The following is a 7,698-nucleotide window of genomic DNA, read 5'->3' as shown; positions in this document are numbered from 1 at the left end:
TTCAGGAAGAAAAAGGATGGCCTCATGGTCTAGACAGCTGAAGGTGACTTTGGAGAACTAGATTTTCTGTCTGCTTCTGACTTGCTGGGCAAGTCACTTAAATCAAACTTTTCACAGGTCTCACTACTTGTGCATTCCTCATTTTCTGGGGATCTTCGTTGAGACAATAGAGGCTGATTTTTACACTTGCTGAGCACTCACAGTTGCAACTGAACTCCAAGGCAGGTGCACTTGCACATAAAATGCAGCTAGAATGTTAAATAGTTTGGAAAAGAGTCAGGTTATAGTTGCCATAAATTATATATCCAAAAAAGCAGTGGGCGCTTGTGACCTTAATCTTCATCTCTGGTCACATGGAGTACCTAAACATATACTCAGGGGTGGGAGTGGGAAGTGTTTTAATTAGAGCAGTTCCCAGAGAACTGCTCTAATTAAAACATAGCTGTGTCATGTGTATTAAGGCCCTGTGCATTTAAAAATGGCCTCAGGACGCTTTCACTAAAGCTCATTCAACAAGGTTTAGTTAAAGTGCCCCAGCAGTCATTTTTAAACCTGCAGAGGCTTATACCTGCGACATTATGGAGATGCTAGAGTATTTTAACTAGAACATGTTGGAGCATGTGTATAGGCACCCATGGAGAACAAGCAAGAAGGAAGCTTGTTTTCACAGCCTCTACATAGACACTGCCACAAGGGCGGGGGGTGGGAGTTGCAAGGGCAGAGAGGGGAGGAAGTGTCCTAGGTTCTAATCCTGCCAGCGTTATTCTTATTTTTAAACAGTGACCACCTAACAAAATGCCTACACAGCGTTGGGAGGAAGCAAGACAGCCTCTTAGAGCACTTTTGGGGGATGTTTTTGTTTCCTTTTTCAAGTAGATTATGCATTTTACATAAGGTTAAAAAGCAACATAGATCTGCAGCTTTATAAACTAACTAAATAAGATGCATATAGGGAGCCTAAGTTTTCATGAACCCAAGTTCACTTCATCAGATGCTGTGAAAGGACATGTAGAAAACAAGAGTAGAAGGAGAGAGAAATTAGAAAACAAAAAGGGGGGGGGGCAAGAACAGAGAGAATAGGAGGAGAGGGGTAGCACTAGGAGAGAAAAAACAAACCAGTAGTAAACCCACAGGAACAGAGGAGTTACAAAAGCTAGTCCATGTAATGGGAAAATAATCCATAGTCCCCGTTTTTAAACCATACTTAACACAGTCCAGTTTACTGTACTTCCAAGGGGAGGCCATAAAACAGGTTATATAGAGCCAGGCTCACTCTTGCTTGCCCTCTAGTTGCAGTTGGTCAGGCTGGGCTGCTAAGCAGGCAGGAGAGGTTTATAGTCTACAGGTGTACAGTGTCTTCACCAAGCTGGCAGTTAGGGCATTTTCCTGGAAACTGGAAGTCTAGGCTCAAATGCCCTACAGGTGAGGGCAGCCTAGGATTCTAGTTTCCTATATATGGGGTAAATACTCTAAACTCCTTGGACAAAAATTGGATTCCCCTGCCCACGCCCCAAACATCGCACCTGGTCAGGTCTGTAGGATGCATAAAGTTAGCTGGAGTTTACCACAAAATTCAATGGAGGAAATGAGATCCCCCAAAGCTTTCAGCTGCTTCTCAGCACTTGCATTTTTTTCTGAATTTAATTCATTGTTTCTTTTGTAATGTAAGATGTTGAAATGTAAAGTTCTGGCTCAATCAAGGTGGGATTTATCTGTATCTTAATTACTGGTCTGCATCAACCCTTAGGAATTGGCTGGACTAAGTGGAGAGATCATAAATCACTATGAAATTGAGGGACAGCAATATTTATTACTGCTGGGAAGTCAATGGGAGGAAATGAGTTCCATGCAGGGAAGGCTGGCAGCATTGGGCCTTAAAGTGCCTCTCCTTTGGGGAGCTTTTTAATAGCATGCATCCTATGATTTCCTCTAGACAGCCATCTGAAACTCAATTTCCTCTTAGGCTGTCAAGCAAAAAAAATGGCAGGTTCCAGACAGCTATGCTGAAATGCAGCAGTTAAAATTACATGAACACAAAACTCTACCCAGGGGTGGGCAATTATTTGGGCTGGAGGATCACTTATGGAGATTTTGTGAGCTGCTGTGGGATGTGGGGAGGTGGGGGGAACATGGTGACTTAGCACAGTGGGCAGGGGGGCAATTGATCCTAGCCAGCCTTGTGCCCAGGGACGACGGACAGGGGGTGCATGCGGGTGCACATGCATCCCGAGCATGGCGATGCACCCCCTGCAAAAAGGCACCACCAACACTGTCGGCAGCGCCTGCAGGCAGCCACTGCCAGGGGCATCTGCAGGCAGTCAGCAATCCCTGCTGGCCACTGCCAGCTGCAGGTAGTTGCTGATCACCAGTCAGTGCTCACCCCCCCTCCCGCAGCTGACAGTGCCAGCGGCATCTGTAGGAGCTCCCTGCCGCTGCGGTCCCACTGTTGCCAGTGCAGCTGTGTCCCCCCAGCCACCGGGGGCGTGTGTTGTTCATGCCTGGGTCTGTCCACACTGCACCCAAGCAGGTGGGCAAGGTTTCCATGGAGACCAGCCCAGGACCCCCGTGGGCAAGGTGTGGTCAGCCAGGTGGATGGGACAGGGCCACAGGCAGGTGGGGAGCAGCACCTGGGAATGAAATCAGTGGGCAGAGCTGGAATTAGAGGGTGGTGATAGCATGGGGCCCACAGCAGAGCCACAATCCATTCCCTGCACTTTCTTGCCCATGGAATCAGTACTTGTTGCAAGAGTATGTGGGGACTGGATTGCGACACTGCCCTGGGCCCTGGCCCCACAGTCACCACCCCGTGATCCCAGCCCCTGCCCATCCTGTTCCCAGACACCACTCTCCACCCACCCATGGACCCTACCCCATCTACCCAGCCAAGCACACCCTGTCCACAGGGGTCCCGGGACAACCTCTGTGGAAACACCACTTGCCTGTTCGCTCTGCTTGGTGCCCCCAGCAATGGGTGTGAGGTGGATGGGCCAAAGCCAGGCAGTGGGGCCAGGTCCAGCGACGGTGGTGATGCTAGCAGTGGCAGCTGAATACAGTGAGATGACATCATGGGAGCTGCTGGAAAGCTGAGTCTGGCTGGCACACCACCCCCACCCCATGGCTGGGGCAATGGCACCAGCCATGCATGCCATGGTCCGGGCTGCCCCCTGCACCTGGACTAGGCAAAGCCAAGTGACCCAGATCCAGCCCACAGGCCATATTTTTCCCCACCTTTGATTTAACCTTTATCAGGTGAAGTAAAATATTACTACCCTTATGATCTGGTAAATCAGGCCACTTTACAAAATGAAAGGATGCCTAAACTAAATCTTAGTAAATCTTGTGCTAATTGTAATCAGCTATTTGCTTTCAGAAGAGACATGTATGGTCTCATACAACTCAATGTTTCATATTAGCACAAACCAATGTTAAAAGCTAACAAAGTGTTTCTTAGCAAGCCATAGCATTTGTGATACGTTGCATATTTCACATACAGCATGGTTTTTCAGAGAAGAAAAAGACATAGGCAGTATATATTCTTAGGATATAATTCGGTGTGAATGTGCTTGGAACAGAAACAAATACATTAGTTATCAGAGAGATAAGCATGGAACTATAAAACAATGGAAAAAACCTTCCTTTGGAAAGCGCCATAACGTGTAAGCATTAGGATAACAAATCAGTGGACCTCTGACAAAGATAGAGTGATAATGGACATAAAAAAAAAAGAACCTTTCCCACTTAGAGTGGATTTCATAACTCTCTTGTAGAAGGATTTTTCTATATAAAATTCTAATGTTTCTTGTACAATTCTGAAAGAAAACCCAAACATGAGATTAGGGTGCAATGAGTCTATTGATTTCATTTTTTTAAAATCACAGTACTTACAGTACTTTCCACTGTTACTGTTCCGCAAGCCTGGATCAATACAACATAGATATTAATATTATTAAATATTAAATAATAGCATAAATGTTAATGTTTAAAATAACTCTGAATCAATGCAATATTCATGTTCAAGGTAGAAGGGGGGGAAGGGAGGGAGGGGGACACAAACTCATGAACACAACACATGGTACAAATATGTTCCACGATGGCCCAGCTCACTTTGAAAGCCAACAATTGTAGATATGTATGATCTGCATATGCATCTAGGCTAGGGACAGACTTTCAAGAGTCTGAGCCTGAACTAATTCAGTCTTTGCAGGCTAGTCTAACATGGCTACGCTAAACCGGTTTGTAACCGCACAGACACCTGCTCTGACTGAGGAAATTCAAGTACATGCTGGCAGTGGCTCAAATTAGAAGCCAGATGGTGCTAGGGCAGCCCTCCCTTCCCTTTTACAGTGCTGAGCTGATGGGGGCATGGCCAGGCCCTGGCAGGACACTCTGGTTAAGAAGGGGTTTCCCCCCTCCTAAGCAGCCCAGCAGAGAACTGATAACAGTGTTTATCACCCCTAACTCGGTGTTTATCACCCCATTCAGAAAACAACAAAGGGACATTACCAGCTACCTGTTGACTCTGCCTCTGTCCCATCTCCCACAGCACGGACCGTAGCCAGCATGTGGTCTGTTAGCTAATGTTGAGAAGGTCTGTGCAAGGCAGAGGGTATTCTGCTTAGCAGGGAGGGGGGGCGAGCAGGAGGAAGCCAGGCAGATGCCTGCAGTCTCTGCCAGAGCTGCAGCCAGGGAGCAGAGGGGAGGGGCCAGCTCTGCTGGACTGGAGCAGAGCCCCTCCCAGAGTTGCAAAGCATCTGGGATACTGAGGGTGTCTGACTTGACTTAAACCAGGATGGAGTCAAATCAGTTAAGTCTGATACTACATTCAACCAGGTTTCTCTCAAACTGGTTTCAGCCATCTTCAAACTGGTTCACGTGCACGAACATCTGTTCTGTTACAGGTTTAAACCAGTTTATAAATCACTTAAGCCAGTTTGTGTGTAATGTCTGTCTCTAGCCCTACAGTGAAAGTTTCAACATCCACTACACTTCCATCTAGGATGTAACCATATGTTCCGAACAAAAATTGAGTTTATCAGCCATCAGAGATGAACCACAAGATGAAAGGATGACTGCTTTACTATTATTATTATTGAAAACTTTCTGAATACAAAGATTTTCCTTTTTTTTTTTTTTTTTTTTTTAAGAACCAGAAAACCAACCAACCAAAGAAACCAAGATTACTTGGGCAGTTTTTGTTCCGTGTTTTTACACCATTTAACAGAATGGAGTCCTGATCTATTGCTATAAATAAGCAATTCAGAGAGATCACACACAAGCACAGAAGCAGATGTGGAATCAGTTAAATTAAAAATTTAGGCATGGGCCGTTCTATTAAAAAAAAAAAGCATGGTTAAGGTTAAAAGGCAGCTGAAACAGCTATTCAGTTCTGTCACTTTTCAAACCTTTCTGTGAGGAAGAAAAACCATATATTATCTTTTAGCAGCTTTTGCTATTTAGCAACATCTCCGTGTGGGTGTATAATGCCACTTGCAAGACCCAGTGCTTCCAACAAATAAACAGAAAATACATTGGGAGAGCAAGAAAGCAACAGACGTTTATATTTCACATTTGCTGAGTGTTGACAGTGGGCTTAGTATTTAGCAGAACTATAGCCATGGCCTAAACGTACTTGATAAATTCCACCACTTTGGGAAAGATTTTTGTTAACAGTCCTCATAGGATTTCCATTTCCTCCAGCTACTACAGCGTATGTTGAGGAGAGTCTGACTGAGTTGGATGTGAGTCACAGTTAAAGAAGCAGACAAGATGCAGGTATGATTAAAATAATGAACTTTAAAACTCAGAAAAGAGGACAGCGAAGAGCAAAGGGCAACTGGCTAGAGGCACAGAAAACTGTGATGCTGTGAAGATCCAGTTTGAACGTACATGTCTGTATTCTTCTTAGGTTGCTAGGATAAGGCAGCGTATACATTTTTGTCAAAACATGCATGCACCGCCTGTTGATGCTGGATGTAGATTTGTCTCAGCAGGGTGGAAGTCATAGCTTATTTAGTTCATAGACTGAAGCTATTTTATACCAGAGACAGCAGATGGTGAAAATGCCAAGCAAGCATAAAATAATATAAAGTAATAATCTAGACAATCTTAACTCTTTACCTATGCTAATCTGCAAGTAAATTATTTTTCTTTTCTTTTTTCCCCTGTCAGCATCACACCACCACCACAGTTACTGAGCCAATGGTAGGGTAATCACATTTAACCTATGTTTAACTGAAGGGCACAGGATATGAGGGTGTATCAAGTTACAAATGACTTAGGAGAATAGACAGGGAAAACAAACATAACCTCCAACCCTTATTTTATAGGTTATCACCACAACTACTAGGTAACCACAATAAACGAGTGTTAGGTTTTACAGATGTTAAAAGACTGCAGTACATATCAATAGCACATGACACTAGCTAGGTTTAAACCATCTTCTGTGGCAACATCAATGTAATTTATTAAGGGCTACGCCATGCCTCTCCTATGCATTGCTTAAAGGAATTAAACTATTAGCTGATTTTGGTGTGCTTTAAAAATCAGATAAAGTATTATAACAATGGGCAGAAATAAGTTGAATCAATTTTAGTACTTGACTTCCTAGATTAGCTACCTGTGAGCGGTAAGATTACAAATGAATTACTCAAGCTAATAACTAACACTGTCATGGCAAAACCATGTTCATGAAAGTGCAACAAACAACTTAGAAGCTTGCACCAAGGAAGGCTGAACAGAATGTGTTATAATAGCAGTTGTCAGACAGCAAAAGCTTATCTAGGATGCCTCTTCCCACCACTTCTCAGCAGAAATGAGAATACTTGTTAACCCACCCATTCAACATGTAACAGTATTATAGAAAAAGAGAGGGGATAGAGTAGTAGAGGCCTATGATCTCCTGATCTACTCCAGAGGCAATATGAGTTCTGGGTAAAAACTACACGATGTCTCTTTCCTGTGAGCACTGCCAATTTGCATCTCATCTGGCAGGAACCTCTCTCAAAATATGCTGCCTATTATATGAAGAGCTGGGCCAAGAGTGGAAGGAAGACAAACACAGAGCTTTCTGAAATGTCAGTATTTCCTACTGAGCCAAGGATATTATTTCTGTTTGATTTTGAGCACTAACCTGCAAAGCTTAAAACCTACACACTATGTAAGAAGCTAACTCAGGTGCATCTACAGACACTGCAATCATACTTTGGGACAGGTGTGCAGACAAACCCTTTGACAAAAATCTTATCTGGACCCAGAAACTGAACAACCTGAAAGCAAATCACGCTGAGTGAAGAATAAATATATCAAATACCAAAAGGATGTTTTATAGGGATTTCAGCCATAATAAAATCTAACATTAATTTTCACATCTTTACTCCAGCAGTCGATTTTCTGCTGCATATTTTGGAGAAGACTATTAGACAAATTAAAAACTGAAATGCCACATAAAAACAGCCTCCTATGGTTTGATCAAAACTTAATTAGGTCACCAGATAATCTCAACCTAATTCTTGGTTAACATGTGTCAACAACAAATCCACAAATTACAAACAGACTCATGAACCCAGGGTTAAACGGACTGGAAGAAATCAGGCACCCTTCCTGTCAACACAACGACTAGCTTTAGTCAATGTTATATAGGTCTTCCTCTTCATGAATTCCATATTTGTGTGTTTATATTCTTTGTAAGGAACTCTTTCC

Source organism: Alligator sinensis, unplaced genomic scaffold, assembly GCF_000455745.1.
Source record: "Alligator sinensis unplaced genomic scaffold, ASM45574v1 scaffold548_1, whole genome shotgun sequence".
Lineage (NCBI taxonomy): Eukaryota > Metazoa > Chordata > Crocodylia > Alligatoridae > Alligator > Alligator sinensis.
The sequence above is the reverse complement of the archived record's forward strand: the minus strand, read 5'-3'. Positions refer to the sequence as shown.